The sequence below is a fragment of the Varroa destructor genome, unplaced genomic scaffold (genome assembly GCF_002443255.2).
Source record: "Varroa destructor unplaced genomic scaffold, Vdes_3.0 BEIS01000002.1, whole genome shotgun sequence".
In the NCBI taxonomy this organism is placed as follows: Eukaryota; Metazoa; Arthropoda; class Arachnida; order Mesostigmata; family Varroidae; genus Varroa; species Varroa destructor.
Window position 1 is genome coordinate 12844752 of NW_019211455.1, and position 8090 is coordinate 12852841.

General features: G+C 41.4%; 1 protein-coding gene across 1 annotated transcript in view; it reads right to left on the bottom strand.

Moving 5' to 3' along the window:
• Positions 1-2317, bottom strand: part of LOC111245583 (uncharacterized) — a 33654-nt gene extending 31337 nt beyond the window's left edge. Inside the window, exon 1 of the mRNA XM_022794118.2 lies at positions 1972-2317. The gene's annotated coding sequence lies outside the window, so the exon portion shown is untranslated. The remainder of the gene's footprint in view (positions 1-1971) is intronic.
• Between the last annotated feature and the right edge of the window lie 5773 nt (positions 2318-8090).

Genomic DNA, 8090 nt, shown 5'->3' on the forward strand with positions numbered 1-8090 from the left:
TAGCCGTGCTCTAAATGTTTTCGTTCACGCATGCTAGAGCGTACCGTAACGACAGCTCTCGCAACTATGTTTAATCCTAATATTAGCTAATTTTGTCTCGGCCCTAATACCTAAAAGCTACATGATTCACTTGAACGAAATTCTATTCAAATATCCCAGCTCAACTTTGAAGCAGCATCGGCCTGTTTCCCTGATCATTGCGCAAAGAAACCCCGGCTTTCGTGAGAGGGCTTCGTCTCGTCCAACCGCATTCACCATATTAACTGTTTCTGTCGACTACCGTTGATAAACTACAAATACACGTACAGCTTCTCTAGTCTAGTTACTGTCTAACAGAAGCGGGCCATTTTCATTATGAATTTATTACGCATTGGAGAATCTAATTAAACATGGCCATAGTGACCGTAGCAAACTAGAACATTATTTCTTAGCGCATGAAATCGCCCAATCGGGCATATGAATCGCCCGCTAATTATGAACGCATCTATCGACGATCTTGCGAGTGATTTGAAATACGCAAAGTGTAGCAACGGTCCCGAACATCACGTCCGAGAATTTCAGTATTCAGAGATCAACACCGATCGATCGACAACGATTTATACTTAAATTGTCGCATGTTTGCCACGAAACGTATGATTAGATGATGAAAAATCTTACTCTAGTACGATGATGTAAATAATCTCATAGGAGAGGCTTTATGTGCATCACCAGAACCGTCTCAGGCTCCTTTTTTTCCGATAGCTCTATTGTCGAGATTGTACTCTAAGTGTCCCTTTTCTCTTTGACTATAAACATTGGCCAAATAGTGCATACTTTGAAAGATATATCTGATCAAACATGTTTAAACAGAGTATGTATGGCCGTTTTAAGCGAAACGTAAACCTTAACGACACTCAGTATTCTACGTAGAGCCATCGTGCAAGCCGGCACTAGGTAGATATGGAAAATAGGCGTCTTTATATGTAGACATTCATAATACGAAACAAGCTAATAAAAGTGACAATATAGGATTTTCCTCCATAGTTAATAATTCAATCAGTTATACAATATTTTAGCTGCTTTAGTTTATTTTGATCTTCTTTATAGCTGCCGACAGATAGCATGAGGTCTAGGGGCAAATTGCACTTTGTGGAATCGTCCTAAAAATGTCGGATTCTTGTAGAAGTTCAAATATAGCACACATATTAAAATTAAACCTACAACATAAATGCACGCATTAATAATGGTATACCGGTAAGGCATAGGGATTTTCAAATGGGCTCCGTTGCGAGTTTGATAAGCTAATTAGATGCCTCATACTTGGGCAAAATTGATATTAATGGCCTAAGATGGCGTTGTCCTTCTTCTTATTTAGACACGTGTATATATATGCATAGACGTTTGTGAAATCTTTTCTCTACCCAATCATGTTGGTGCATAAAGCATCTTTGGCCTGCTTGAGGACACTAACTTTGGCTTTTTTTATGTAGGCGTAAGACAGGGCGGTGTAGCGACAGCGGATCTGTGATTTACGATGTCGGTGTATAACAGAAAATCGAATAATATACTTTACTAGAGAATTGGTCGCCTAAATATAATAAATAATAATAAATCATAGAAGAAGCGTGTCAACATCACCATGGCTGTTAATCATCCATAACCCCTTAGATAAGCACGAATACTGGCGTTAAGAGCACGTATAAGTGGCTGTAAAGCTAAGTCTTAGAGCTGTGTAGCTTGCTAATGAAAGAAAAATGCACGACACTGTCTGCAGCTCTCCTTTAGAAACGCCCGACCAAAATACTGATTCGCAATGTCTGAAAATGGACTGTCTGCCCAGTTTACTATGTAGTTAAGTATTTTTCACAGAAGCATTCATAGGGTAAACTTCAACGCAGCATGCAGACGGTGGTAGTGTAACTAGCAGGCTTACGACTTTTTTTGTTTACGCATTATAGCTTTTTGATACACCTACCTATCGTTGCTACTTACTGTTATCGAATTAATTGGCTGTTGTTATTCGCTGTAGTTGTCCAATAGTTTCACTACGTTGTCGATTGAATTCGATCAAATCGAAACTCACGTGGACGTTAAATGTTCCACTTTCTCTTGATACTGCTATTTGTTGTTCTCATACGAGCTACTCTTCCTGTTTTCGCGCCTGTGCTTCTTCGACACCTCGACTCTGCCAAACTTCCCTCTACCCAGATGCTCCTCCGTCTTCCTGCACGTCACTGTAAGTTCGTATTGGCGCCGATGGATCCGTCTGTGGGCTCGCAGATTTCGCACGGCGCCAGCGTGTGCTTGCGTTATATAGGGAGGAAACCTACTGTGCCAATCGTGCAACTCTGTTGGACAGCAAGGCGAGGGGGTTGCGCTGCTTGCGTAGGAGGAGCTGCGCATGCGCTGCTGGCCTACCGAGGTAACAGCAGGTTTTTCGATGGCTACGTTCTGCGTTACCACGACGACCACCACCGCGGCGGCCTGCCACCGCCGCTGTTTCTGCCCCCAAAGGGTTAGCAAAAGCGCGCGACGATGCCGCGAGGACCCAACATGACACTTTTGACTAGCAAAGACCAGAGGAACGCCATAGGACGCGCTTTTCAACAGTTCCCAAACCCCCGAACGGGAACAGGAACGCCCCAGCGTAACCATGATGGGAGTTCGTCAGGCTCAGTCGGTGTCACACAGCACGATACACAGTCGGCGAGGTACTGCACGCAGTGCCGACTAAAATGCCATCCATGACGTCTATGTGTCTAACAGCGACTCGGAAAACAGCTGGCGACAAAGCAATCAGGAACCGAGCTACCCAAGCGATGAGCACCGCCGGCTGGTGGATATGCTGGTTTATTCTGTTCCAGACAGCTGGCTGCGCCTATTACGGCGACAACAATAACAGCAATGACAGCAAGAGCAGCGATAAAGCAGCATCACCGTCAAAGTACGCGGAATACTACGTATTTTTATTGTAGCGCAGTTGCCGCCGCAGCCGCAGCCGCCGCCGCCGCCGCCGCTGCTGCTGCTGCTGCTACTACTGGTAAACCTCCAGCTGAGGCAAGGGGTGCTAGTTCTATGAGATTATATCTTATCTCGACCCCATTTAGCCCCTAGTTTTCGACTTCCTTCTTCATACGTTTCCATTGGGCGGGGACGGGTCTTGCGCAAGACGCGCGAAGTCTGCTGGCTCTGTGCCGAGTTGTCGGTCATCCATATTCCAGACGCATCAGGACCACCAGTTCTCATCCGAGAGATGTGACAGGCAGACAATGAGGATTGCCAACTGCGAGAAGCTGCTCAGCAGCAACAGTAACAGCGATGGCTGGCAACCCCCCGCAAGTTACCAATGTCAGTTCTAAATCGCTTCCAACGCTTGCTGCAATATTGCTGACGAAGCAGGTCTAGGATAAAAAGACTGGATAGATACTCATGCACTCACACATATGTGACTATGTCATATCCTCAAAATAAAAACGGCCAGAGTAATTATCGCTATTTGTTGTGACCGAATTACTTCAACAGGGCTGAAGTTAGAGAAACAAAAAAAATGCGGTCGAAATCACCACTTTGAGGCATATGAAACGTTTATTGTCTGCTTTCCTCTCAGACGCAGAGCGTTGACAATGAGAACTCGGATTAATTTCCGTCAATATGAGGATAATATCTTCATTGCTATATATATATATATATATATATATATATGGAAATGAAGGCTGAAAGACAAACACTGCAAATATTATTTCAGACTTGATACTCGGCGGATGCCCGTTAGGCTATAAGGTGCTTGCCAGAAGCTCTATAGCATGATCGAGTTGAAGTGAATTACGTGTTCTTCTAGTTTTAGTGGTATGTAGATCCTGATTTGTCTTATGTTTTATTTTTTAAATTAAAGTATATCTAAACATTAATGTGAGGGTAAGTTGTCCATGATTTACTAGTTGGGCTAGACGTTGCAGCACGCCTCGTGTTGTCATAATCATCGTCATTATCGCATTGTAGTTTCGGTAGTTAAATCAGTGATGAATCAACACTGAGAAATACGAGACGGAGTCATCTTTTTGTCAGCGGCAAGGTTTGGCCCTGTACTCTGTTTCATTACATACGAATGATGTAAAGCTGACGCTTGAAACCTGGCGCTAGCATGTCATAGTGCGGTTAGGGTCCCAGTCCTACCCTTATTGTTCGTCCTTTGTTAATCTCTTCGTAGAACAGCAAGCCCAAAAGTGTCGTCATAACCAACGTTGAACCTTATTGAGCTTTCCTTTAGCATTTCCTTGTAAATAAATCAAAGTGCCAATTTAGACTAAAACAACTCGCTTGTGCCGGAAATGGAGAAGCCTTCATCCACGAAAGTAGGTAGATCAATACAGACTGATCCTAACATTATGATTGTTAAAAATCTAACATTGGGAGAAAGCCTTCTTTAACGGCCCAAGTAGCGCGTTAACTTGAAGTTTCGCTGTAGTATAGATTCGCTGTAAGTGGCATTCGGTACGTAGCTGCTCAACTTGCAACGCCCCGTCCCGTGAAAAAGGTACGTATGGCACGCTTAAGTAAATTGCATACGATTCTAGTCACATAAAATATCGATAGTTTAATCTGAATGATATAAGTTTTTAAAAAATAAAATAAATATGCACAATTTTCTCTTGTTACTTTTCTCCCGTTTAGTTATTGTAATTTTTGGCGTTTTTGGGCCTAAAGATCGGATGATAAGCAAGCAAATGGCACAAGGCAAGGGGTAAGTGTGGAATTCCTGCGGCAAGCGCTCGAAGATGTGTGTGTGAATTGATAGAACCACTTTGAACCTGTATACTAACGACCAGAAAGAACAGAAAAGGAGCGGCATTTCGTAGATAGAGACAACGGTATTCTTGCTAGCAGAGGAAAATTTCTAGTAGAGTATTTAATCATGTATAGCGTTAAATTACGGCTTAATGATACGGCTCGCGTGTTCATATATATGCCATGTGGGCAAAAAGGTACCATAAAACAGCTCGACCAGAAATGAATGGATTCGTTGGTTCCTTAAAATTAATCAAAAACTGGGCACGACAATGCAGAGGGCTACAAACTTTCCCTGTGAAACTCGCTTCAACAAACGCAGTGTTGATAAAGTCCTGTAAATCACGTTTTCGCAAGTATTTATAATTATATATACAAATATGCTAGCTGGAAAGTTGTGGCGACCAAAGATCCTCGTCAAGTGCCGCAAACAACTTTTACTGACAGAAGTAGGTTTGTAAGCATCCGCTTTATTAGCAGTACGATTAGCAACACAATGCACTAGTCCTTTGTATTCCCTCCGACAAAATATAATGATGCTTTTTTGCCTTGGACGGATCAAGCGGTACTTCACACCTTAATTGTTAGTTGATCGGTTAAGGCTTTGTGCAAACTCTACAACACTTTTTGAAATACTTAAATGCCGTCTAAAAAAATAAGTCCTCTTGATTTAAAGTAACCAGTTCAAATCTCAGGTGAGCACTGGGAGGATTCGTTTCATGAATGAACGTAGGATAACGCTTTTGACTACCGCACTGCAACAACACGCCCCGATCGTTGAACATGTATGTTTTCTCACTCTTTAGCAGAAGGACCAACATGGCATTGACTAATTGGATGTCAACCTACCTCGAAGTAGAGGTGCTAATCTCCAACAGCCCACTAACGGAGCCCATGGCATTCGCTCAGACCAAAGTGATCGGTGGATTTAGAAGATATGGCATCCGGCCATTCAATCCTGACAATATTTCGTGACGAAGAGTTCGTGTCTTCTGCAGCTGTAAAACGCGCGCACACAGCCGGTGAAACTGGCAGTAACGAATGTTCAAAGATTTTACAAGCACCATTAACGTCAATGGAAATGAACATGATTTGGCCGTACCCTACGCCTCTTTTGGGTCATAGGGTCTACATGGTCGCAAGCCTCTACAAAGGACAATCCAAACGAAGACGAAATGATTACAGATATCGTTACGTTTCATCTTCTGGTTATGGTTAACTTATGCATTTAAGCTGTCGTTGTGAGCTCTCTGCCACCCATTACTCAATAGGTAGACTAAGGTAAGGGAAAAAGGTACCCACCGGTGACTCGGTGGAATGTGCTTGAAGACGAGCAAAGAGAGTGGTTTTCAAATAAAAGATATTCTGGCCATCCATGATTTGCGTTTTTGAGCACGAGACGGAACCGAGTGACTGCCTAGCTAAACAGCTACTGCGTACGTCACCCAAACGACGAAGTGTTGACCTCCATTACATGGATATATTACATTGTTTATATAGTGAGTTCGATAAACAACAGACTTAGCATAATTTTTTTATTCCCATCCATGACTATTATATGCTATCGGTAAATAGAGATTAAAGAAAGGTATGGCGAAATTGATCTTTTGTCTTCATTTGCAATTGAAATCAATGACCCCTTATGGTGTTTCAACTCACTCTGACTGAGTTGAGATACTTTTCTTAAAATGAACATACTAATTACTCGCTCACCTGTATGTATTTAAGATAGTCATGTAAACCATGAATTACTATGTTTCATAGATTCAATTTAATGGGCCCTCAAATGAATGCGTGTCTATACATAAATATTCTTTATTGATTCAATATTTGGGTGCATTTTATCTTTCCAAGACCTCATATAACCCCAATGCTCAGTTCCATGTCAACGGACCCTTCATAGCGTTTTTTACGATTTCTGCCGTATGAACTTACTTATGCCTAAACCTATCTAACTTCGCACTTAATTCAAATCAAACTGGCTGAATGACTTAATGCGTGACTGAGCAAGCAAAGAAACTAACGTGGTAACAAGTGTTCAAGGCATTCCAGAGACCGATGTTGTAAAGTGCCCCCAGGCCGGGGGATCGCTTAAAGAAAACGAATCTATAATACCAATAAATCTTCCCTCTTGCATCGGAGGCCGACACATAACTTTCACTTTATTTTGAAAGACTTGCTTCGTAGTTTGTTATAAGCCTATTTTTAGAGTCACAAGTACCAGCTCCCTCGGAATGATGCTTGATCATTGACTATCAAGAAATTGATATTTATGGCAATCAAAAACAAAACTACAAAAGCGAAATCTGTTGAGTTAGTTTAAATTCACGAACTTAACACCATCGACCAACTGTTCATGAACAGTGCAGGAAAAGACATAAGATCCCTTACGTTACGAACTTATCTAGCTGCATGTGGGTTGCAGGTTCAAAAAAAAGGAATTCAAAACAAAAAGACTAGAAATAAAAAAGGACGTATGATCCATATGCGGTAGGTCCTAATTCAAAGAAGGAAAGATAGTCTAGAAGCTTTAGTTAACCAGCGCAGGCTAATCAGGTCGTACAGTCTCTCTCTCGCACTCTATTTTCTTAGTTTAATATAATAATATAGTATTTACCATAGCAACCTTCTGTCACTTTTTAAGAACGCTCTTTTCGTTTCAGTGACCTGCGTCGACGAAACATTTCTCAGGACTAGTCGGGGATAATATAAAATGGCTAGTGAGTTATTTTGTTCTGTTTTTTTGGCTTTTTTGTACTTCAGTTCAAGAAATCCGATGAAATTATAATTTCTTTTAATTGAAAAAACTTCTGTTGATAACCATTTTCAATGCTAACTTACATTATAAGCGTTATCCTTGTCAAAAAGACGAGATGGAATTTAGTGGATAACACACACAACTTTTTACGAGGCCCCCCCGAATGTATACGGCCACTTTGATAAAATATATGACGCGTGAAAAAATGATAGAACCTTTTCTTTACGTTAGAACTATTTCTTACGTTGAGCTTAGCAAATATGGCCACTGGAATAGTTGCGGTACCAGCTTTTGTTGAAACGGAGAAAGTTCGCCAATTTTTTGGCATCATTTGGTATGCTTATGCTGCGATTGTCCTTGTGACCTTCTACTGGGAGATTGGACGTATCAAAACAGTTTGTATCAAAACAGATGTACGAGAAGTACATCTATACATATAAAAAAGTAGTGGATTTAAACCCGTTTGCAAAAAAATTCTCCATATATTTTACGTACCGTAGACGATAGCCGACTAAGCAATAGAAAAGCATACACGTATATATTTTAGGTATAACTGCAGTAACACACC